Source organism: Microtus pennsylvanicus, chromosome 4 (genome assembly GCF_037038515.1).
Source record: "Microtus pennsylvanicus isolate mMicPen1 chromosome 4, mMicPen1.hap1, whole genome shotgun sequence".
NCBI classification, from domain to species: domain Eukaryota; kingdom Metazoa; phylum Chordata; class Mammalia; order Rodentia; family Cricetidae; genus Microtus; species Microtus pennsylvanicus.
The window spans coordinates 63921347-63946236 of NC_134582.1; the positions used below are offsets into that span (position 1 = coordinate 63921347).

The 24890-nt window shown below is 40.1% G+C and overlaps 1 protein-coding gene across 1 annotated transcript in view; it reads left to right on the forward strand.

Annotated features, from left to right (window-relative positions):
* Nucleotides 1-24890, forward strand: part of Cdh2 (cadherin 2) — a 229742-nt gene that overhangs the window by 36598 nt on the left and 168254 nt on the right. The gene's annotated exons all lie outside the window — the stretch shown is intronic.

Consider the following 24890-nt stretch of genomic DNA (forward strand, 5'->3'; position numbering starts at 1 on the left):
GTGTTTTTGTTATGATACTGCTTATAGAAATTATTTGAAGCTTGTCTATGTGGAACATATGTGAATATGAAGTATAGACTCATTTTCCATATGCCAACAAAGCTAGATCAAAATCAGAATATAACCTATCTAAAGCAAAATTTAAAACCCCTTCCTTTAATTCCAGTGGGAAACAAAATTTTGATTGGTAGCCTTGTAGTATCGTCATGAACACATTTATCATTATGCAGTATGTTATTGGAATATGAAAGCAAGAATTGATCAGTCAGTCATATTTAAATTTCAATTCCCTGCAAATCTTGCACATCTCTGAGGCTGTGTGAGAGAGCTGCATTTAGAAAATCTGTTCACCTCCACTAATTAGTTTGCACCACGCTCTACCACATAGCCTTAATTGAAGTGTCTCCATAGCACCGACAAACCCTAGTGCTCCGACACCTAAGAATACTGGAGGCAGAGGACTTTGAAATGTAAATGACCTCTTAGCTAGGGAAGCTCTTTGGTACAACTTGCATTTTATTTTCATTTCTATTGAAATTATGATGTGCTTCCACCTATGTGGTCTTTCTGAAGCTGATTTCCAGTTTCAAGCATCCTCCTGCCCCTGCCTCATTATGCGCGCGCTCTTTTAATGAGTGTTTGTCAGAGTTAGTCTATCTCAACACGGAATCATTATCTTCTCTGGTGGGTAATGGCTGGCTTGATGATGGCTTAGTTCAAATCACAGTGCATCAACTCTATCTCAGAGAGGATCTGGAAGACCTGCAAACTTTCCATAGTCTTTGTATCTGTAAATTACTGTATAGTAACCTAGAGCCTGCAGAGTGCGGAAGTATTCGGTAAGTGTGTGAAAACACACTGACATAATTCTAAGAAATATTTCAGCCAGGCAGAAAAACCTTACAGTAATTGCTTGCATCTTTATTGTATTTTTGTGATTCACTTTTTAAAATAACTAATACCTTTTTCTGATTTAATTTGTTGATTACAAATAAGCATATAGTCTGTCACCAGAAACCATTGACTTAAGATGAGTTACTTGGACATTTTGAATAGTTTTAAAAATGATAGCTTATTTTCTAGTTTTCAGCAATGTTGGTAAAAAAAGAAATGGGGCTTAGCTTTTTGCTCGTATCTTTTTAATATAGCCTATTGTGATTTCTCTTGAAGTTGTAATTGTGAAAGATTTAAAATATTTTTGGCTTTGCTCTCCAGCCATCCATCTTGGGAGAAGAATAAATGATAGCATGTAGTTTTGCACATGACATACTATTACCGGTTTTCTTTATCCTTCTGAGACTGTGCTAAAGGACAAACCAGCACATGAAAGCTCAAGACATGCTGTTTAAAACGCCCCCTAGAGGAATAAGTAACTTTGGAAAAGAAGAAAATTCACTCAAACTTCTGAGGAGCATTAGTCTCAGTGTCGCCAGATAATGTTCCTGTCAGAAGCCCGACTTTTAATGATCGCAAGTTTTTATCTTTTATATATATTTTATATATCTCTGGAGTCTCTAGTAAAATAATAATTCGAAGCCATGCCATTCATGGAAGCAAAATGCCATGCCATAATTATGGATGAGTTTGGATATGCGGTCGGTCGTTCATTTCACCTTATACAAACTGCATTGCTAAGCCATTGAGGGGTTTTTTTCTGGTATATGCTAGTGGCCTGTAGGGTTTAAGGAAATAATTGTACATATCAGTCTTTGGCTCTTTCCCAAGCCATTGACTGCTTGGAGTGTCCTACCATATGAAGGTTAATGTTCGATTTACCACCACTGAAGTTCATCATGTTTTCTCATTTTTGCTGTTTTCTCCTCTGTTGCAAAACATTCCTTTCTCAATCCTGCAACAGTTATAATCTGTTTTCGTATCTTAGCCAATCATTTTAATTCGGTATTTCACTCTATTTTAAAGGTAAAATACAAATCTTGCTATTTCCTTTAATTTCCTATTGATAACATTTTTAACTAGGACAATGACTTGCCTGATGCATGGCATACCAAGCCTTGTGAAAGAGTTGAAATTTTTGGTGTTTATTACCATGGTTGCTAATCACTTTTTGACAGTTGAGTAGGAATCTTCATGAAGATACGTAGAAAATATTAAGTTCTTATTAAAGATGTAAGATGACATTAGAAAGTCATAGAGGAGCATCGCATGTGGTCTGGACAGTCCTTAGAGAACAGCCTATCTCCAACTTCCCTTTCATTTTTCTCCATTTATCACGAATTTCATGAGATGACACACCCTAAGAACTAGTTAGGCCCTCTAGTATCTCTTGCAGATTTCGTGGTCTTATTTTTGTAAAATCATTAAGAGTGAGGTACTTATGTGCAGGGTTTGGACATATAACCTCTCACGTTATATTATGTGAATACTCTGACTCACTGAAGAGAGTCCATTATTTCTAAAATGGTTATATGGGCCTCAATTCTGTTTTGTTAGCAAAACCAGATTTTTCATAGTCGTGTGTCTATTTTTGAACATACAGGTTGTTTCCAATTTTCTTCTCTAGTGTATAGTGCTGCTATGGAAATTCGTGAGAAAGTTGCTGTTTCTTTAGGGACGTCTTCTGGAATTTGTTCAAAAGCAGAATTTCTAGGTCAAAGGAAAAATAGAGTTTGACAGGTGGATGTTTGTTGCTGATTTGCGTTTGATAGAAATTTTCTTTTTTTCAGTGTGTGTGTGTGTGGTATGTGCCTGCCCATTATGTGTGTATAGGCCAGAGGATAACTTCATGTGTTGGTCCTTGCTTCTACCCCACTTGAGTTTGTGTTTCTGTTGTTACTGCTCGTGAGTCGGCCTAGCTGTCTCCTGCTAGGGTGTCCAGGGACTCTGCTCACCTTCCTCCTCTTCCTCCTACTTCTGTCTCTCTGCAGAAACACTGGGGATAGAAAACCTTCTGCTGCTGTGGCTCTTTGCTGAAATCCTAACTCAGGGCCTCACCCTTGTGTGTCAAGCAGTTTGCCCACTGAACTATGTCTTCAGCCCTGTAAAACATGTTCTTTGTAAGATAAAAAGTTCTCTCTCTCTCTCTCTCTCTCTCTCTCTCTCTCTCTAAGCTTATACATATGTTACTTCATTTTCAGATCTTCATCACCGTGTAATTTTGTAATTTTTTTTTTTAGATTTGTTCTTTCTGGTGAAAAGCAGTTTTTCATCCTATGAGATATATGTTTGCCTTCATGAATTAGGATCAGATCTGTCATGTTTAGGCAGTCATTTTTACCTTACATTTTCCTATTCCAGTTTCAAAGCACTTATTACCAACTCTCTCATTTTCCAGACAAGCAAATTAGAGCTCCGGGAGATTACAGGCTTGCCCGTGATTACATAGCTCCTTAGCCGGCTACAGACCTGGAATTAGAACTCAGTGCTATTTTTTTTCCATAACCCAGTTCTGATGATGCTGATAATTAAACAAAAAAAGAAGGAAAGTCCTCCACAGAGATGGAGGAGGTCTTAGTCCACATATCCAGATGTCTTATGCAAAGCTTATAGAAGGTCCACTTTGTCTCTTGGCACACACACACACACGTATATGCACCTTTTATTTATTTTCACTCTTCATCATTTGTACATGCCTACTTACAAGCAGAAAAATGCAGGGCTTTGGAAGCTAATGTTTAACTTATCCGTCACTAATCTAGAAGGAGAAATGATTCTACGCAGTGCATTTCTTGAAAATAAAATAATTGCCATCTGCATTTCTGTCCTGTGCTCCCAGTATGTGACACAGCCTCAGCAACTCCCCTGACGTTGCAGAGGATCCTGGGTTTCCAGCGTGGTTGGCAAGAGGGATGTCCTTGTGTGTTTTGAATTGGTTGTCCTCATGCTGTTTTGCCAAGTCAACTCCTCAGATCTGGTTAACATAAATAGCAACTGGCAATTACCATGAATATTTTCAGTAATCCATTCTGATGCACAACCTCTGGGCAGCCCATGATGATTATGTTCAACTCCCTGGGATTTAATTTAGATTAGTGTGCTTGCTGATTGAGGCTGTTCTGCATTACCGTGGGGGGCTGAGGGATGGTAACTGGAGACAAGATGGCTGAAGTCGTTTTTATTAGTTTAGAAGGACAGTAGGGTTAAAATGCTGTGCTGTTTGTGTGTTTGTGTGTGTTCGCATGTTCTTGTGGGGGCGGTTCGTATGGAGGAGTGCATGTATACGTGTGTATAGGGGCCATCCCTGGGTATTTGCCTCAGTTGTTTTCCACGTTGGTCTTTGCACCACAGTGAACTGGGGCTGGTGATTGGAGCTAGACTGGCTGGCCAGTGCATCCTAGAAACCTACCTGTTTCTACCTGCTCTTATTACAATTGCTTGTTCCAGGGCCCGACTTTCTTTTTGCAGTTGATGTTGTTTTGTTTGTTTGTTTTGGAGACAAGGCTTCTCTGTTCAGCCCTGACTGTCCTGGAAATCGTTCTATAGACAAGGCTGGCCTCTAGCTCACAGAGATCCACCTGCCTTTGTCTCTGAGTGCTTAAATTAAAGTTGCAAACCACCACTCCCCTGAACTATGCCCAACTTTTAATAAGAGTTCTGGGAATTGAAAGTTAGTCCCTATGCTTATGTAGTAAGCACTCTTGCTGACTGAGCCATCACCCCCAGCAATTCCTAGAGTATTTTTTCAATAATAGAAGTGCCTTTGTATGTTGCATCTCTCTGAATTTTAACAGAGACTTGTTCATGAAAATCTGTTATGATTATTTTGGTAAATTTTGTTCATATTTAATATGTAAAATGTTTTTTTTAATATTTGAACTGCAGGTTTATAAACTTCTTGTTGATAAAGCCAAATAGGCCTTTACAGTTCACTGGATTATGGGAAATGGCACAAATCAGAGGAACTGTTCTCTGTACTGTTGATAAGCAGCTGGGTCTATCCTTGGGTGATTATTTTTCAACATGTTCTCATGAGCAGTAGGGTTTTTTTTAAGTCAGGGTATTTTTTGAAAGATAGTTTTAAAACCACTGGCTTTGTTTAAAGTTATTTATTTTTACTTTGGGGAAGGGTGTCACATCCTGGGATCATGCTTGGAGGTCAGAGGACATCTTGCTGGAGTTGAGTCTCCCTTTCCAACCTGTGGAGGCAGTGTCTGTCTTACCTGTCACACTGGGTACTCCTGACTAGCTGTTTCCTGAACCTTTGGCTGATTCTCTTGCTTCCAGGTCCTCAGGCTTACCTTGTTGTTATTTTGACCTGTGGAGCCAGTTTACAGGCCCATGTAATAAGTAAAACACTGGTAACTTTTGTCTTGTTTACATTCATTTAGACATTATTTCTCATTTCGAAGTTTTTCAAACCCCGTGGATACATTTTTGTCCTTGCTTTCTTATTACAGTGCCACAGAGGAAGACACATCTGTCTAGGTATACACTTCCTGTTTAGCTTCTTTTGTAGGTATTTCTGGTTTTGAGAAATTTGAAGGAGTTGAAGTTGGCTCCTTCACCAATGTATAAGAGGAGCCACATGTTAAAGACAGCCAGGCATGGTTTGCCTGTCATGTGCAAACCCTAACGGCCAGCGTCCCAAGTATTTTACAGATCTTCCCTCATAAGATCAAAGAAAACTTTTCTGTCCGTCCTCATGGCCAGCGTCTGTCAGGGACTGTGTGTATTGGAGAAATAAGCATCATGAAACAGATTCAGCCGATAAGGGAAGTGGCGGATGTGTGCTATGGTAGTTTCGGTAGGGTGCTCAGAGTCCAAGAGAAAAGCTAATTTTAAAAATGGTATTGTATTGGTTCAACTCGGGGGAAAATAATGTTAAAAATAGTGAAGAGTAGGTGTTAGGGCCGAAGGAGAGTGCCTGACTGAGCGGAGGTGAAATGAGGTCAGTATAGTAGCTGGCCACTTTGTGTGAGGCTTTGTAGACCAGTGTAAGGACTCTGGCTTTGACTAAGAAGAGGTAAAGAGGTTTGGAGGGCTTTCAGCACAGGGAGGACATGATCTGACTTCAAAACAGGATCACACTGGCTGTGACACTGAGAAAAGGCAGGAGGAGAGGCCAGATGGAAGGCTAAGTGAGGGGGGAGGGGACCGCGGTGATGCTAAGGAGGGCGAGACCAGTGCGTAGGCTTTTACAGGAAGCATATGCAAGTAAAAGTGGTATGACGTGAAATTAGCCCTTTTAGAGGGATTGCTGTGATAGCTCTAGGTCTCTTCAGTGTGGCGCACACCAGCTCTTTCCATTCCAAACATTTCTACCACGTCAGAGCAAGGGCTTCTACACAAGAAACATGCTCTCTCCTTTCAGCTACCATCCCGCACACAAACTTCTGTGTCACTTCTTGCACAGCATAAAATCTGGAAACCCTTCGAGGCTCCAGTTTGTGCCATCAGAACCGCATTCCTTGGGTAGGTGAATGGGATTCACTGTAAGGGCCCATTCACCCATCCAGAGGCACACAAGTTATATACACACATACACCAAAATCCATTCTTCTATTCCGTTAATGACTCACCCATTGAGACACAAAATAGAGATTTTCACTCATGGGCCACTGAGAATACTGCTGGTATGAACATGCATAGGCAATGCATACATTCTTTTTGAGAACCTGATTTTTTTTTGTTTTTTCATATGTATGCCTGAGAGTGAAATGAAGAGGCTGTATGCTCTTTCTATGTTTACATCCTTTCTTGGTGGTGGAGGCTGCTTGTTCATTTCCTGGCCTCCCAGATCTGAATAATCACACAGAAACTATATTAATTACAATACTGTAATTACAATGATTCTAATGTATTTCTAGCTAGCTCTTATATCTTGAATTAATCCATTTTTTGTTAATCTATGCATCACCACTAGACTGTAGCTTACCAGTGCCAGCATGTTACTCCTTCGGCAGCTACATGGCATCTCTTTGATTCTGCCTTTTTTTCTCTGTCTGCTTGGAATTCCCGCCTTACCCTATTCTGCCCTGTCATAGGCCAAAGCATCTTTATTTATTAACCAATACAAGCGGCACATATACAGAAGGACTTCCCACACCACTTGCAGACCTATGAAATGCTTTCTACAGAAGCCGTGTTCTCCCAGACCAACACTTGGTATTTTACATTTATTTTTTTATTGTAACTATCCTGGTGGGTATGAAGATGCACCTCATTAGAGTTTTGATTTGCGTTTTTATGATGATTAATGCTGTTTGACATACTTTTGAATGTTTCATTTTTATTTAATTTTGAATAAATACCTATTCAAGTCCTTGGTTCACTTTTAGAAATTTAGCTCTTTGTCTTTGTTTTTGAGTTATGGGAATATACAGAGAGGGGGGAGGAGAAGAGGGAGAGGGAGAGGGAGAGGGAAAGGGAGAGAGAGAGAGAGAGAGAGAGAGAGAGAGAGAGAGAGAGAGAGAGAGAGAGAGGCAAGCCTTTGATAGATATGTGGTCTGTAGACATCTCTTGTATCATACTGCCTTAGTCTTTTTGATGTCATGATACTATAATAAAATCTTATAGACTGGATAGTTGTTGTTAACAACAGAAATTTCTTTCTCATTTCTCTGAAGGCTGAAACATCCATGTTCAGAGTTTGTGCAGATGTGTTTTCAGGAGATGGTTTGCATTCTCATGTGAGACCTTATGTGTACTGCTGTGGTCCCCTGGGGCAGAAGCAGCCACGGAGCTCTCTATGGCAGTATATGTCAGGGCTCTCTAGAGAACTAGAACTCATAGGATGAAGCGCGCGCGCGCGCACACACACACACACACACACACACACAGAGAGAGAGAGAGAGAGAGAGAGAGAGAGAGAGAGAGAGAGAGAGAGAGAGGGAGAGAGAGAGGGAGAGGGAGAGAATTTATTAAAATGGCTTGCTTGAAGGCTATGGTTCAGCCAGGGGAACAATGGCTGTCTACCAACTGAAAGTTCAAGAATTCAGTAGTTGTTTAGTCCAAGAGGCTGGATGTCTCAGTTGGTCTTCAGTATACACCCCAGTATCCTGAAGAAGTAGGCTCTAATGCCAGTGAAGGAATGGAGTGGCTATCGAGAATGAGAGCAAGCAGGCAAAGAAAGCAAGCTTCCTTCCTACATGTCCTTGATAATAGGCTGCCAGCAGAAAGTGTGGCCTGGCTAAAGGTGGATCTTCCCACTGCAGAGATCTAGATAAAAGTGGCTCTTCCCATTTTAAGTGATTTAATTAAAGAAAAAATCCTTCACTGGTATGCCTAGTCTTTAATTCCAGATGTGGTAAAATTGATAACCAAGAATAATTATCACAAGGACTTTTTATAAAAGCACTGTCCAACATCATAATGCAGAGTCCTTGTGACCTCATCACATTTCCAGAGCCTGCTTCTGATGCCATCATATTGGCTGTGAGGATTTCAGCATGTGGATTTTGAGGTGGGTGGAGGGACACAAACATTGAGACCATAGTAGTGGTCTTCTCACTTTCTGGAACATGTCCTTTAGTGCATAGATGTTAAGTGTTTTGCCGCTGACTTACATCTCTAGCCCTTCCTTGGGTTTTAGACACGGGATCTTGTTATATAGGGATAAGTATACTTGTTTCTTACATAAAAGCTAGCCCAGCCTGGAACTGACAATGCTTGTGCTCTTGACTATAGGTATATCTACTCACCTGATTGTATTTTCAGATTTCATGTAAATCAGCATACCTACTCTTCCTTTCTTTTTGTTCTTTATACTTTTTGGTGCTGTATCTAAGAATTCCATGCAGAATCAAAGACAAGGAAGATTTGCCACCGTGTATCTAATAGTTTTGTGGTATAAAGACCTTTAATATGCAACCAAACCTCTGTTTTATTATTTTTTTTATTGTGCCATTTTTCTGAGTGTATTTTCTTATAGGGCTAGCGGGATGTGATGGGTTGAGCACATTACCATCATAGATAAAAGAGTCGAGGGAGGCTTTAAGGTCTGAGCTCTGGGTAGGTCAGTACTCACTGTGTTGGAGGATCAAGACGTTGGCTTGATCTGAGAAGCCAGGGAGACATTCACATGGAATCCTGAGGCTCAGTGGAGAAACCAAGGCTGCAGAATGAAAAGTGTTCCCTACTCTTGTCACAGGGAAAGCCCCACAGAAAGCCATGGCACAGATCGAGCCATGAAGGAGTTGATGGAGGAAGGGAAGACCAAAGAAAAGAAACAGTTGAAGAGTCCACTAGCAAGGAGGCCAGTGAGGAAGGAAAAGCACTGGGAGGGAGCCATGACTCCCAGGGCGAATGAGAGAGTGTTTCAAAGTGACAGAGTGTTCGTGTACAGTATATGTCTGCTTGTCTGCTGAAAGGAGGGCTGAGGCGCCCCCGTTACGATACGTGATGTAGAGGTGCTCATATCTTTGAAGCACACTCTCAGAGACAGCTATCAAAAGCTTTACTTGCTTCTGTGTTCTACAGTCAGGTAGGAAAGACTAAATTCCCATGAGAAGAAAGGAGAATTTGAGTTGAAGACAGAGGGGGAAGTAGCTATGTATGGGGGATAATTATTAAATAGGTCCTTACATGTTTTTAAAATGAGAAAACGAGTCCAGTGGGAAGGAAAACATCACAGTACAATAGACGGTCGTAGTCAGCCGCGCAGACAGCATAGACCTGGCTTGGGAAATGAGATGAGGTGGAACGCATAAGTCTGTATAGCCACCACCCCTGGAGGTGTTTTAAACCCACTGCAAGGCCTTTTCCTACCGAGCCTCAGACAGTTGCAAGTCCTCATTCCAGCCATCTGATTTATCTGGAAGGTTTCCTCTACAGAAATGGCAGAGAGGATAAAAATAAAACCTTGGTGGTGTTCCATGATGCGAGCAGTATTTTCAGGATTCCAGTATCCTTAACGGATGGTACCAGAGTACTGCCACCTCTCTCTCCTCTGAGGTGGGGAGGAGATCATTCCAATGATGGCTGCTCCATCTTTGGAACCTGCTTTCAAAAAATGATTTCTCATAAGTTTAATAGAATCATATTCTGAAATTTTTACACCGCCCCCCCCCCCACCATTGAGCTAGTGTGGTCCCTTATGCTCTGAGGTCATTGCTTTTTATCATTTTTTTTTTTCATTCAGAAGAGTGTTCTTGAACATTTGACGCACAATAGTTCCTTTTCAAGAACCCAGAGGTTCTTGAGAAAAGGCCCCAAATTCTTGTTAGAGCAACCTGGATTCCAGCTTCTCAGCATCCAGTGCATGGTTACCTGGGCTCCTTCAGTCTCCCAGGTCCTGGCTGAATATCAAACAGTTTCCTCACTGCTGTTTCAGTTGTTTAGATCACTCACTTCTTTAGAAGGGGAAACTGATGTCTTTTCCCTTAACTGAAGCAGTAACATGTGCCGTTATACATATGACAAAGGCATTCCTCCTGTTCTTGGTGCATGTTCGCCTCTTCTGGGCAACCCCAGATGGGAATGGAATTATTTATGGTGGCATTATCGTTTCGGATCTGGCCAGAGGTGCAATTAAGTTAAGTCCCTCAGTGACTGTCAAACATGATGCTTTCCATCTTGACTGGTAAAATTTATATTTTATCCAAGTGTTATGCTTGTAAGTTGGACTGTTTTAAATAAAGATCCTAGCTTCACCAATATCTGGAGATTCACATGACATGCCAGATGCTCAGTGGCCATAGGAAAAGATGCCTGCAATTATTTTCTAAAAGACCATTTGAATAGAGGAGCAAACAATAAAATAAAGATGTTTTAGGTGACATTAATCAACTTGAAGAAATGACGCTTTCCTGTTCTCTCTTCCTCTCTAAATCAGGAAATGATCATGAAGAGGGTAATGGATTTCAGCCTACAGCAACTGCAAGCCACTTGCTAAGACTATATTTCAATTGTTGGCCCATGACTTCCCTGAAATAGAATTTCTTAATGTCAGGCAATAGAGAAAGTGTGTACCTACAGTAAAGTATGCAGGCAGGAGCAGCACAGTCAAGGTGTCTCAGTTCATACTGTTTCAGGTCTCCATGTCAAATTCTTTTTTATTTTTCTTTTTGTTCTTACTTTTTTTGACACACAGAAAATGAACCATTTTCAAGAATCACACATGTTATCAAAACAATTGTGGCTTTAGGATTTTTTGTAGATACATAAAGTCTTGTATGCATATATGATAAGGAATTCTAATCAAAAACCAAACTGTCTGAAGGAGCAAAGGGGACCAACAGGAGCAGGGGCAAGAGGGGAATATGTTCAACACACAATGTGTACTTGGATAAAAACACAATACCAATGAATATTCGTAATGCGACTTTTTAAAAAGCACATGCATTGGTATTATAATAGATGTTTGTCCCCAGAAATGACAGAATATGAAACAAAGATGGATTCCTGATTGGGCTTGCTGATATATACACATTTCTTTTCTTTTTTTTTTAAATTTTATTTTTATTATGTATATAGGGTTCTGGGCACCAGATCTCATTATAGATGGGTGTGAGCCATCATGTGGTTGCTGGGAATTGAACTCAGGACCTCCAGAACAGCAGTCAGTTCTCTTAACCTCTGAGCCATCTCTCCAGCCCCACATTTCTTTTCTTTAAAATCATCAGTACCTGATGCTTACAGGAATCTGACCTTTATTTTTTACTTCTTTTCCCCCATTGTTGTGGGAGCTGCGGGCCTCTTCCTGGCCGCTCGCACGGCTAGCTTTACCTGAAATAATTACACGTAAACTGTATTCTTTTAAACACTGCCTGGCCCATTAGTTCACATCTTGATTAACCCATTTCTATTAATGTGTTTAGCACCCCACGGTGTGCTTACTGGGAAGATTCAGCATGTCTGACCTGGTGGCTGGCTCCATCGTGTCTGCCCTGGAGAGAGCTGCATGGCGTCTGAGCTCGCTTCCTCTTCTTCCCAGCATTCTGTTCTGTTTACTCCGCCTATCTAAATTTTAACCTATCAGGGCCAGGGCAGTTTCTTTATTTAACCAATGAACTTCCTCCATCACCCCATGGCCTTTTGGAATTTGTCTTCTCTGTACCATCAGTGGAAATGCTCATTTATTTACTTTTTTTTAACTAAGTTTTTTATTAACTTTTTATTACTAAGTTTTTTGAAGGTTTCCCAGCTTTTAATGAATTATTCATTTTTATGTGCATTTGTGTTTGGTTGTACGAGCTTCCATGCCCTCATGCATGCAGGATCATGTGTAGCAGAAGAGGGCATCAGATCTCCTCCATCTGAAATTACAGGCAGTTATAAGCTCTTTGTGGGTTCTGGGAATTGAACCCTGGGCCTTTTGATGTTCAGCCAGCGATTTTACTCTCAGCTACCTCTCCAGCCTCTGAACTTTTTCATATATAATATATTTTGACAATTTTTTTCTTCTCCAACTACTTCCAGATTCTCCCCACCAAGCCAATTTGATATGTGTGTTCATGCTAGGCCCTCTTACACTCTTTGTCTCTTATTCTGGGACCCTAGTCTTTTAATGACAAAGTCTTCTCTCTGGTCCTGAAGCTTTCTTTTCAAAAAAAAAATAGAGAGAAAGAAAAGTCTTTACAGGTAACACTGGTAACAGTTCCTCACTTGGAAGAAAAAAGTCATTCATGGCGTTCTGTGTTGTGGTTCCTTTTTTAGGTCACAAGGTTCATTTTATGAATGCTGGACTGTGTTATTGTGTGTATGTATGGAGGGGTGAATTTTAGGTAGCTTCCAAAATTAGATTACCATTAATTGAGCATCCACGCTCTGTGTTGAATTGAGAGTGAAGTTGAGTGTGGAGCCACTTTCGAAATGTATGTTTATAGTCCCTGCGTGGCCCCTCCCCTGCCCTCTCTTGAGTGTGTGGGATTCCCTGGAGCTGGAGTTGGGTAACTGTGAGTCTCCTGATGGAGGTTCTGGGTACCAATTCAGGTCCTGTGAAAGGGCGAGTACTCTTAACCCCAGAGCCATCTCTCCAGCCCCACTGAACCTCCCTCTATGCCGGCTGCTTTGCTTACCTGCAGATGTAGTCTGAACAAGGGCACTCCTGGCAGGGAGGCAGCACCTAGCTGACCACTCTGCCTTTAACCCCTAGCTGGCCACCAGCTGGTCTTCCTGAGGTTCTCTCTCCTCAGCATTTGGCTTTATCACCCTGCCACATTATATTCTCAGAGCCTACACACCAGGATCTATTGCTTATTGTTTTGTCTCTAATTTCAAAACCAACCTCAAAATGAATCAGTTTCAAATTTAGCATGAATTATGTATTTAAGAAAGGGATGCAGATGAAGTGGCTTTCTCAGGGCCTAGGAAAGATTTCTGCTAAGTAGATTCGTTCAACAATTTTTTTTTTTGTATGAAGAAATTGCTTGGAAAATGACAATTGCCCAGACAAGACTGATGCATTATGTTAGCAAGGAAAGCACTAATAATTTTGATGACCATTTACATTAAATGCTTTTCTATATGATATTAAAGGTCAAAATAATGGGGTGCCTTAATGAAATATCTAGGTCTCTACAGAGCCTAGTATTTGTCATCTTAATTCCTTTGTAAAATTAAATCCTCCCGATTTCCAAATTATTTATGTACGTAATTATTCCATCAGTTCAGTCACTTACACCTGCCCTGGCATCTTTTGTTGACTTTCCATTCATTCAGTGTAAGAGATAATAAATTCACTGAAGCAATCTTGCTGCATTTACGTTGTAGGGAAATGGTCCTTCGTGAGATAATTGCTACTCAACTGAAAAAGTCCCAGCTTGGTCTTCATAATCATTTACTACTTGATAGGTGCCATGATTTCTCAACTAACTGTAGTACCCCAGTCTCTCGATTATAGTCGTTTTCTATTTAAACATCCTAAATACTGCCTAATCTTAATAATATTATAGCAGTATTTTCCAAGCAATCACATAAGGAAACAGCTTCAAAGGGGGTCCTTGTTGGTAGATTGGCTTCTGTGGTCACATGTGGACATGTCTGCAATTCTTTGTAAAAGTTTGTAGGGACCACCTTGCCTTTGACATTCAGAACACTTCATGTACATGTGTTCCACCTTCACAGCACCTCACATATCCGGAACGATGTCATGTTTCATGCTTTAGTTCCTGAGCTCCGCAAGTCTGGCAGACCAGGCTGCGTGTGCTTCCATACAATGCTGAGTCTCCAGAGTGCTTCCGAGAGGGCATTTTGGGAAAGTTGTCCTTGCTTGTTTCTCACCCAGTACACACTCCCTTAATTTTTCAAATTAATTTTTGGTAAGTAAGGGGCAAAGTCCCTTACCTATGCCGTTGCCCGGTGATCAGAGAGATTTCTGTGGTTTCCTAGAGACGGTGCTGAGGGCCGTCATGGTTCTGTGGGGTTGTCACTGATGGCTGCAACTCACTGGCGGGTTTTATTTTATTTTATTTAGTCCTGTTTCTTCTTAGCGTTAAGGTCATGGAAAAGGCCACGTAACTCACATCACCGGCCATCTCCCCATCTTTACTTAAGGAGCTTAAGTTCATTTTTATGGAGGGTAAAGAAAGATACATGTGGCCCTCACTGTTCAGTACATAGGGGACAACAGGGAACTCGTCATAGATACAGACAAAAATCACGTGTTTGCCACAACATATTGAAGTTATAGCCTAAGAGAGCAGTAGAAAGCAACAAAGTATGCAAGGCTATCAAGCAAGAGATTTCACATATAATATAATATAATAATATCTTATTCATCAGTAATTTACAAGGTCCAAATTCCCATGATTTCTTGCTCTTTAACTTTTAATGTGCCTCTGCAAAAAGTGCTAATGTAATAAGGACATTCAGACAGAGTGAGTGTTCAGGAATCAAGGTGTCGGAATTTGAGCCCAGATCTCTAGTGCCTATACTCCTACTGATGTACTGTGCCTATGAAGATCCTTGAACAAGTGAAGGGTCCCGTAGGATAAAATAAATGTTTAAGAGAAGACTGGAGGTGACCTCTGAAGAAGAGCAGTTTCAGAAGATAAATAGTGTATCTGTGAGTTCAGACTGTTTTCTTTGTTTACTTTTGACACTTATGTCTATGCACGTATGTGCCATGTGTGTAAAGGTGTTCCCAGAGGCCAGAAGAGAACTGGAATTACAGGTGGTGATGAACTGTCCTGTGTGAGTTCTGGGAGCAGAGCTCAGGTCCTCTCTAGAGCACAAGACAGCCATCGCTACAGCTCTTCCCCACAAGTTGCGTTTGGTTGTCATTGTTGTGAAAGACTTTCCCAAAACATAGACCAAGTCCTGAAAATACTTGAATAACTGAGTAAGGAAGGAGTTGCCTTGGGCGGAGGTTGGAGTCCTCTGTGGGTTTTTGGAGAGGACAGTGCACCTTAGAGAGTTTTTCCTTGAGCAAGTGTTTGAGAAGCTATGTTCTGGTCCTTAAAAAGGAGCTAAGTCCATCTCTGCTTGGGCATCAGAGTCTCTGATCTCAGGAGTCCTCATCAGCCATACAATTCCTAGCAGAGTGGAAAGAAATCTGTCCCTAAGCGAAATTACTGAACTGCTGCATTAATATGATCCAGGAGCTCTTTCTACCCCCGGGCCTCGAGTCGTGTTAGCTGATAAGCTCCATTGATTGTGTAAGGCAGCGTGAGATGAGCTTTCTGTCGCATGTAGCGAGTTGCATTCTAACTGATGCAGGTCCCCCAGAAGGTCTCAAGGAGGTTGTGAGCACAGGCGTTGAGCCTTCAGGGGAATTGGAGGCTTGCATGAGATGCAGCTGGAAAAGGAAAGTCTTATGGTAGGAATATATAAAGTTGCTGTGGTCAGGAGACTAAATCGCTGTTCTCTACTGCTCAGGGCCAGCTGTCTCAGGTAGAGACTGCCACTCTCTTGGTCAGTACTTCCACGTCTATCACAATGACCAGACAACCTTGGCATCTTGGTGTTATTGAATAAGCAAGTATAAATATATGAGGGGATTTACTGAGAAGCTGACAATTACATCAAACAGTTAGTTATTCTAGACACTAGTGTTAAGTATTTTTTAATATGAAGAACTTAGCAATTTAGAAAGACAGAAGAGAGAAGCAGGCTGCTAGTTTGTAAGTGGGAAGAAGGGCTATGGGTAAAGGGGATTTGAATGGAGCTGTAGAGACTCTTTTTTAGGTCATAAAGTGGCCTAGACACTAGTGTTAAGTATTTTTTAATATGAAGAACTTAGAAATTTAGAAAGAGAAGAGAGAAGCAGGGTGCTAGTTTATAAGTGGGAAGAAGGGCTATAAGAAAAGGGGATTTGAATGGAGCTGTCGAGACTCTTTAGATCATAAAGATGCCTTAGGAATGGTTTCTTGCCTGCCAGGACCTTTTTTTTTTACCCTTTTCAAAGAGTTTTTTTTTACCCCATGTATCTTCCAAAATATGTTGGTTTTGCTGTAAAATGTATTATAAGATTGAGTATAAAGAATAAAATTCCAGGTCTTTTTCTAGGTCACATCTCAATATAAGCTCTACACGGCAGTGAGGGAAGTGCCATGTGGAGGATGCTATCAAGGGTCCCTGGTGCTGGCTCAGGTGGTCCAGAGGCAACTGTCCTTAAACAACAACAGTGTGCCGATGGGGGGGCATCACTCCTGAGGCCTGACAGCAAACTCACTGCCCAGGAAAAATATCCCTTTTCCTAGGAGAAGATATTATTTCTCCTTAAGTTAAAAAAAAAATCGCCAGAAAAACTTGCCTCTCTTAAAGGTTTTAGCATAGAATACTCATTTGGGCTTTGAGAAGAGTTTATTTGGTCACCAAGTTATAAGGCATTTTTCGGCCTTGAATAGCATCTGCTTTCTCAGTATCCTTTGCACATCTGGCCGGCTGGGGAAATGATATGAAGAACTGTCTCTAAAAGTCAGGACTCGGGTGAGCAGAGGAGTGTGTGAACACAAATTTCTACGTGTCTGATTACAGATTTTTAATTAACTCAATCTTTTAAAAGCAGCTAACTCATCAGAATGTGGGATTGTTTGTGGCTTGGGGTCTTCGTGTGTAATGTGAATGGCTGAAGATCCTACACACACGTTAATGCTTATGGCGTGGGGTGTTTTTCTCTTGTAGACAGGAGGGGCAGCGACCCTTTCAGTGTCCGCTCTGCTTTTGAAGTCCTGGCAGGATATAGATTTCTCTACCCCTTATGAAGTAGCGCGGTTGTTGACTGGATACCGGGATGTTTTGTGTAGACTGGCCCCCGGGTGCCTTACATCACCTGAGAGGTAGACACACCGCGAACTGGTACCCTACTGCCTTACATCACCTGAGAGGTAGGCACACTGCGACCGACTGTTTTATTAAAGAAAACTAAAGCCAAAAGACCTGTGAGGTAGCTGAACTTAACGGCCCATTAATTTAGCAAATCTGATTTGTTGTTTAGCAGAACTTTGGGGTTGCTCTGGATCCCCTAAAATGACTCACTTATGATGGCTAAGGTACATACAGCTCAGGTCTTATAATATTAATTTCTATTTTCCAACTCACAAACTCGAAAATAACTTAAGCTGGAGTTTCCTTAAGTAAAACACAATTTTAATATTAGTTTTATTCCATGTACTAACTGTATACCAAGCCAGACTTCCTTTAAATATTTTTGGAGAGTTATGACAATTAAAATATAATTGTTTGCAGTAGGAAGACTTTTATATACAAGTTTTGTGTTTTATTTACAAGCTTGAAAATATTACAGCTATGACTTACGAATGTTAAGCTGATGGTATTAAAATGTTGTAGAGAAAAGTAACTCAGCTTTGGCAGAACGTGGGCTTTTATTTTTATCTCAGTGCTGTTGTGGAATGCAAATAATGATTTTCACCCGGGCTGCTACTAACCAGCAGCGTTGTAGAGGTCATTCTTGAGTCTGTTTGCAGAGTACAGGACAAGGGTTACCTAAACAAAGGTGCTTGACTCTTTTTGAGTAGTCCAGATTTATATGGATATAAAACTGTAGATGAAGGTCTAATGTCATTGGATATTAGGGGTGTAGCTTGCCATTGTTTGCATCTAAAATAATTTTCCAAGTTGATTTTTGAATCTAAACAAAACTCATATTCAAATTGGCTTCTGTACTGCACCACAGTCAGAGTGGAATAAACCATGTGCTTGTTGAAAGCACAGCCGAGTTCACCATGATGTGTTTCCTGTTCTTCTGCCAGACTGATTCTGCGGCTAATTCCAAATGTGGACTTCACTGAGCTTTCTAATTCTTTGACGTTGAGTAAAACTTTCAACATTATAGCCAAACAGCTAAGCTTCTTTTGGGGGTAGGCATGCATTTCACACTGTGAGAAATAAACACTGGGCACTCCAGGTACATTATATTTCCCACATAGTTGTTGATGCACACTAACAATTTATATAAGTGATAAAAATACAAGACTTGGGGATAGACAGTGGTGGCACACGCCTTTAATCCCAGCACTTGGGAGGCAGAGGCAGAGGCAGGCAGAGCTATGTGAGTTCAAGTCCAGCCTGGTCTACAAGAGATAGTTCCAGAACAGCTAGGGCTGTTACACAGAGAAACTCTGCCACAGGGGACAAAAAACCCACAAAATTTGGTTATAAGTTTTTCACATCCTAATGACATATCCTGGTGTGATCTGTATTTGCTTTTCTTCCGCATTTAATTGTAGGAAAATCAAATGTATGATTGGAATCATATAACTTCAAATTAATAGTTAAAAGTTTAGAGATTGTCAGAATATCATAATTTAAAAATATGTAAAACTGTCATGATAAGTCTTTTACAGAGTAGCATAAAATATATAAATATATTAAAAAATTGCAATATATATATATATACATATATATATATGTCAGTTGAACTGCCATCGATGACACTTAAAGTGTTGTGGTGTGCTGACCTTGAATAGTATTCACTTTGCTGATTTTTCTGGGCCTCCGGCCTGAGCAAGTTGGTGGTATCCTAGGATGGCAGCCAGTCTGTCATTGATTATTCCTTTATCCTTTTATCTGTTACCTCAAATCTCTGTCCTTCAGCATTCTTTGATGATGGCAAGTTAATATTTGATAGCTTAGTTTGGCAAAGTATTTGTGGAACATTGGCCTTGGCTCTGGCATTAGCTAATCCCCTGATGCCTGTGTGTAAATGGCTTCACAATGGGCTAATAACGCACTTTGTAGATTTGTAGGATCGTGGTTGTTTATAGCCAGTGGAAAGAGAAACGGCACACATTTATGTTCCTCGATAAAGGAGTTTTCGAATTTTATTGTACTGAAGGAGTCTCAGAGGACTTGTGTATATGTCAAGGCATCTCTGCCTTCCAACACAATGCATCTACCATTTCTAGATCTAGCTGCTAGTCATATGTTTACTTTTTTTTTTTAAACATGGCTCAAGTCACCATCAGCTTTGGTGTTTAGGAACTAGAGGTTCATCTTTGTTATTTTAATATTGTTAAACAAATTCTTCAAGATGACTTTAAGTAGGTAATTGGGTTTGACCCTCTCTCACTATAAAGTCCTTTCCCTTCGCCTCAGGGCATCAAGATGCTACCTCAGATGAGAGAAGAACATCCTGTCAGTATGGCTCCCAGACTGGAGTTGGCTGTTATTAGTTAGCGGGAATCTTGTAAGTTTGGAGTAGGCTCTTATTATAGGAGTGTAAATTTCTGAGGCACTTGTAGGTCGGCTCCACTGATGAAAAGCACAGCTGTTCCTTTGGGAGCTTAGGAGGAAAGCTCTGTAGATCTTAGGGTTGGTTTTTCTACATCACATTAGTGAGTATGACATGACTTATTTTCCCTGTCTGTTACAAAAGAAGATTTTTATTATTGCTACAATGCTTATCTTAAAAAGTATGTTTGTGTGTGTAAATTCTTCAAGCTACCCTCCATCCTACTGTTTAAATTCTTCTCACGAAGCAGATTTGAAGTCTTTCTCTTACTTCAGGACCCCACTTATGTGGCCTCAATGAAAGCCTGGCCACCCTAAGCAGACTTACACATATTTGGATACGGACATCCAAGGATAGTGTAGGCTCATCACATGGGATCCTCACTGATGGGGTGCATGTGACCAGATTGGCTAGAAGGACTCATACATATATTAGGGTCCCTCCACTGCCCTCTGTCTTGAGCTCAGTTGCTATCTCTTCTGTCTATCATTTCTAGGAAGTTGCCTTCCCCTATCATTCTAGAAATCTTGCTTGTGTTTCTGTTTTCTGAGCCTTGTACAGCTCTCTCAACAAGTGTTTTTAGCAAATAGTACGCACTACTCATTGACTCTCCATGCTTAAGACATTAGAAAACGAGAGTGATTTGCCCCAAATTATGAAGCTTGCAAAGATGGTTGATAAGAGTTTAGAGATCTATTAACTATATAAGTCAGGCAAATACCTAGACACATGCCACACTGTCACCTAGTACAGCCATAAAATCCAACATACATGAACACAGCCAGTCGGTATCATTGTATTGGTGTGATGTGTGTTTTAAAGGATTCACTAAGCAAAACAAGAAAAGCCAGGGCTTATACAAACACCCAGCTAGTCAATGGGAGTTCCCATGTTTTCCAAGATTGTGAATCATTTTCCTTAGTGTAGGGTATATATGATATGCTTAAAATAATCATTTTTTTAGATGTATTAACATTGCCCATTAGTATACTTAAATGTCATTTCATGTACATGCTTTTCTCAGGATGATATCAATTTTTAAAATATATTTGAAAAGTTTTAAAGCACATATGTGTTAATATATGGTATAGACTAAGCATTTATGACCGTCTAACAGTCTTATTTTACTAAATACTTGCCTGTTTTTCTTTAAATGTGAACCACTGTCCAGTCAGGCAGAGCAGGTCAAACACTAGATAATACCCTCCTATTTTTTCTATAAATACTATCATTGAGAAAAATTCTTATGAATTTTTTTAAACTTTTGTAGTATTTTCAATACAAAAATTATGGAAAATGAAAGATAAACTTGGCATGTTTTCTAGACCCCAAACTACTCCTTTGAAGGTAAACAGCATAATATACATTTTTTAAATAAGGCATGAGCTACAGTCAGTGGGTCATGCATAGTAATTGAGAGCTAATCTTTTCCACTGATCTTAACACTTGAGATAGATCTTATGTGCTTGTTCAGGTGATCACATCAGTGAACCTGTATGAAGCACTTCGAACAAACTTAGTCCATAGTAAATGATTAAAAAAACATCTCGTTATGATGACTTCCATGTTTTCCTTCCATAATTGTTAAACATAAGACATTTCCCAAAGTTTACTTAGACTTCTTGCATATTTGCGTGTTTATATGACTATTTGGAAGACAAGGTAGATGAACCCATTTCTGTAAAATGAAATTTCAGATTTATTTTTTTTTACTTATATATTTATGTCCTTTGAATTCTGGCCCCTGTTTCAGAAGTGGACCTTCAAAGGTATCTTTTGGATGTTCCCTTCTTTCCTTCCTCCATCTTCTCTGCAGTCACAGTAGGCTCACATTAGTTCTTACACTCAGTGTCCTATTGGTCAGCTCTGTCTGCTCTGTTTATCCTGCTCACTTTGGAAATTTTGGCTAAGTCATCAGCGATTGTGCAGTAACATACTAGGTTTCTGGTTCTGTGAACTTCAGAGAAGACACTCAGAGTTCTCTCAGACATCCAGACATTGTAGGTTGCCAGATAAATTGGTAGTGAGATTTTCCCTTTCCCACCTTAGAAGACAAATCCTTAGCATATGAATGATACTTTGTTCTAATAAAGTGGTTGTAAAAACATTAGAGTTGAAATCCTAGAAAATTTCATAAATGATTCATTTGTGAGTGTGTATGTGTATTTTATATTTGTGTATATGTTCACATGTGTACACACACTCTTGTGTTTGTGTTTGTGCAAATGTGTGTGGTAGCCAGAGATTGTTTCCCCTTCTTAAAGGGTTTCTTGGTCTATTATTCTCCATTCAACCAGTCTAGCACTTGCCCTTGAGAATCCCCCTGTCTCTGCCACCTGAGTGCTAGGATTAAAAGAGAGCCTCTAACCCTCCCCCACCCTTGGCTTCTCTGTTGGTACTGAGGATCTCAACTCCTTACTCAGTAAACCCTCTCCCCAGCCCCCAGATTTTTGCTCAGTGTAGATTTTGAATCACATTTCATTATTCAAATGAACTGACCAGGCGAAGGAGAATCATGTCCTTGCGATAAGGAAGCTGAAACATACCATGCTTACTGAGGATGCTGTATTTTTCAGTTTGTTAGTGGCCCAGCTAGTTTGTGGATCCTACTCAAGTTGGAAGATATTCCCTGCACTCCAGGTTTTCTCTTCTAAATTGGAAACAAATCCTTTATTTATTTATTTATTTTTCAGATTGTAAAGAATTAAGAAATATTAGAGAGATTAATGTGGTGATTTAATGTGAAATGATTGCCTTCTCTTTTAAAAATCCCAATACTATAAAGGCAGAGTACAGTAGACCAGAGGACTAAACCCCTGAGTGTGGAAGCCGAGATGGAAGGCTTTTGGGAAATGCTCCCTTGACTAATATTTAGAGAGACATGTAATCTTTCTAGTTTGTTTTATATTTAAAATTCTTTGATAGTGTAAGATGAACACTCACAAAATTTGGAAAACATGGTTGGTCTGCATTCTGAAAACTCAGACAATGGGTGTGCCTCTCAATTTGCGGTAGATGTTAAGTACCTGTAAGCTTTGACATAATTTTTTTCTTTCTTTCTTTTTTTTTTGCTTTTTCGTTTTTCTATATGTGTGCATCTATGTGCATGCGTGTGATAATCACTCGATTCACAGCATCCAGAGGTTTCTTTTGAAAGAACATTCAGTTTGACTGAAGAAAACCATGCCATTTCCAATGGAAATGAAAGTGAACAGATGTAGAAAAGGAACCTTCAAATTAATCTTCTGTTTACCCCTTCCTGGCAGCATCAGCTGACAGGAGAGTGGGAAGGATCTGCCGCAGGGAAGGCTTTTAAATGTCTATACAGATATATTTTGGGGTTCAAAGGAGCAACTTGGAGGAGATAAAATTGTCATTTTGTTTTGAAATGTGCAGAGAAAATATTCTTCTTTTCAAAGTCATTTTCCCTTGAACTTATTACTGTATCACTTTTAAAAGTGGGAGAGCTTTGCGTCTAACTAGGGTTTTGTTCCCCTCCCTGCGCGCTGACTGAATGCTGTCTATTATCTTAATCGTGTTAATGTACTGCTTGCTGTATCTGTGGCTGCCGGAGAACAAGCGCCTTCTGTTCTTCCTCTGTCCGTGATCTGAGCTGCACACCAAGCACGGGTTTGCAAACAGTTCTGGGTTTACTCTGAGCTGATCAATCCATGCAAAACCCTTTATTTAGTGAGATCAATAAAGTCTAATGAAGTCTGTGTTCCAGTCCCCCTTCAGGGATCACTGTGAAGGTAGGAAGGTGTCTGTTTTTCTGTTCCAAAACAAAAATCAAAATTGTGGCTTTTTTTTTAATTTAAAAAAAAATTTAGTTCATTCCCATTTCTCCTCTCCTCCTGCTTCCCCCTTCCCCTTCCCAGTTACTCCTCAGAGAGGGTAATGAGTTCCTTAGGGAGTCAACAAAGCCTGGCCCCTCCCCCTAGTATCAAGGCTGAGCATGGTATCCCTCCATAGGGAATAGACTCCAAAAAGCCAGTCCATGTGCCAGGGACAAATCCTGATCTCAATGCCAGGGGCCCCACAAAAAGACCAAGCTACACACTTGATTTCTTAAGACAGAGAAACACTTCTGAGCCCCCTCCAAACAAGCTTAGCAATCTATAATGAAGAATAACAAAGAGAAGTATAACTCAAACAAGAAAATTGGAAGGTTAGCGAAAGCTGTGATGGATGATATCCACATGCTAACTCACACTATGAGATAACTGCTACTCTGTGGATTCTAGAAACTCTCACGGGCTAACAGCATCCTTGATGGTGGGACCTCCACATGGTGATCTGTCCAGTGGAGTTTTAATATAGATACAGGTGTATGCAGCAAGAATAAAACAGTCTGCAGTGTATTATACTTTGCTTCTGGTTCCACTGTTTTGATCAGGATTTTCTCTCATGTGACTTTTCACCAGTTTTCATTCTAACCTTTAAAATATTTATGTATTTAAGAGAGTATTTGGGATATAAATTTTCCCCTCACATGCACATGTGTGTGGGTGCATACATACACAAAATTTTTGTTGTTGTTCACCTGGTGTTGATAATCAAACCCAGAGCCCCATGAATGCTTTGTAATCACCCTACCACTAAGGTATACTCCAGGCTAGAAAGGAATAAGGGATATTTTTCTCTTTCTTTCTCTCTCTAAACTCTTGCATCCGGACAGAATAGAGGCCTAGAGATTGATTCCCCCCTTATATGAAAAATATTAGAATAAGAGGCCACCTTGCTAATCCCTGTAACGTGTAATACATTTTTACATATGTAAAGGCGTAAATGAATGCAGACAGATTGTAAAAATACATACAGCTTTAATGGGGAAATAGACTTAAAGAACCACCGTTCCCGTGGAGACCAGGAAAGCTGAAGGGGCGGCTGGGCTCATGTCCGGCAGATTTATAGGTAAACATTAGCCCCAGGTGAACACGCCCCCCTGAGGCTGGGCTTAACCCTACATACATATTTCTATTTTCTTCTGAAAAAGTCTCACATTTTTTCTTGGGAAAAAAATCTATCTTCATAACAGTTCTAGTTATTAAAAATTATTTGGCTTACATATGAAACTACTGAATAATTCATAGCAAGTCTCCTTGACAAATTTTATGTTCTCCACTCTGTTTCACTAAGTAGGAAAAGATGCTTATATTTATATGAATTAAATGTTTATACTCTTGGGCATTAAGAATAAAGCATATCTAGCCTTCTAAAAAAATGTTGTGTTTAAAAAGTTTGGATGAATTGCCTTCTAAGTTTTAGTCTAAGAGTTCATTTCAGTTTTATAATTAGAAATATTAGTACTAACTTTTTCTTTAGTTAATGTGTTTTATGGCATTGAAAGCTAGTGGAA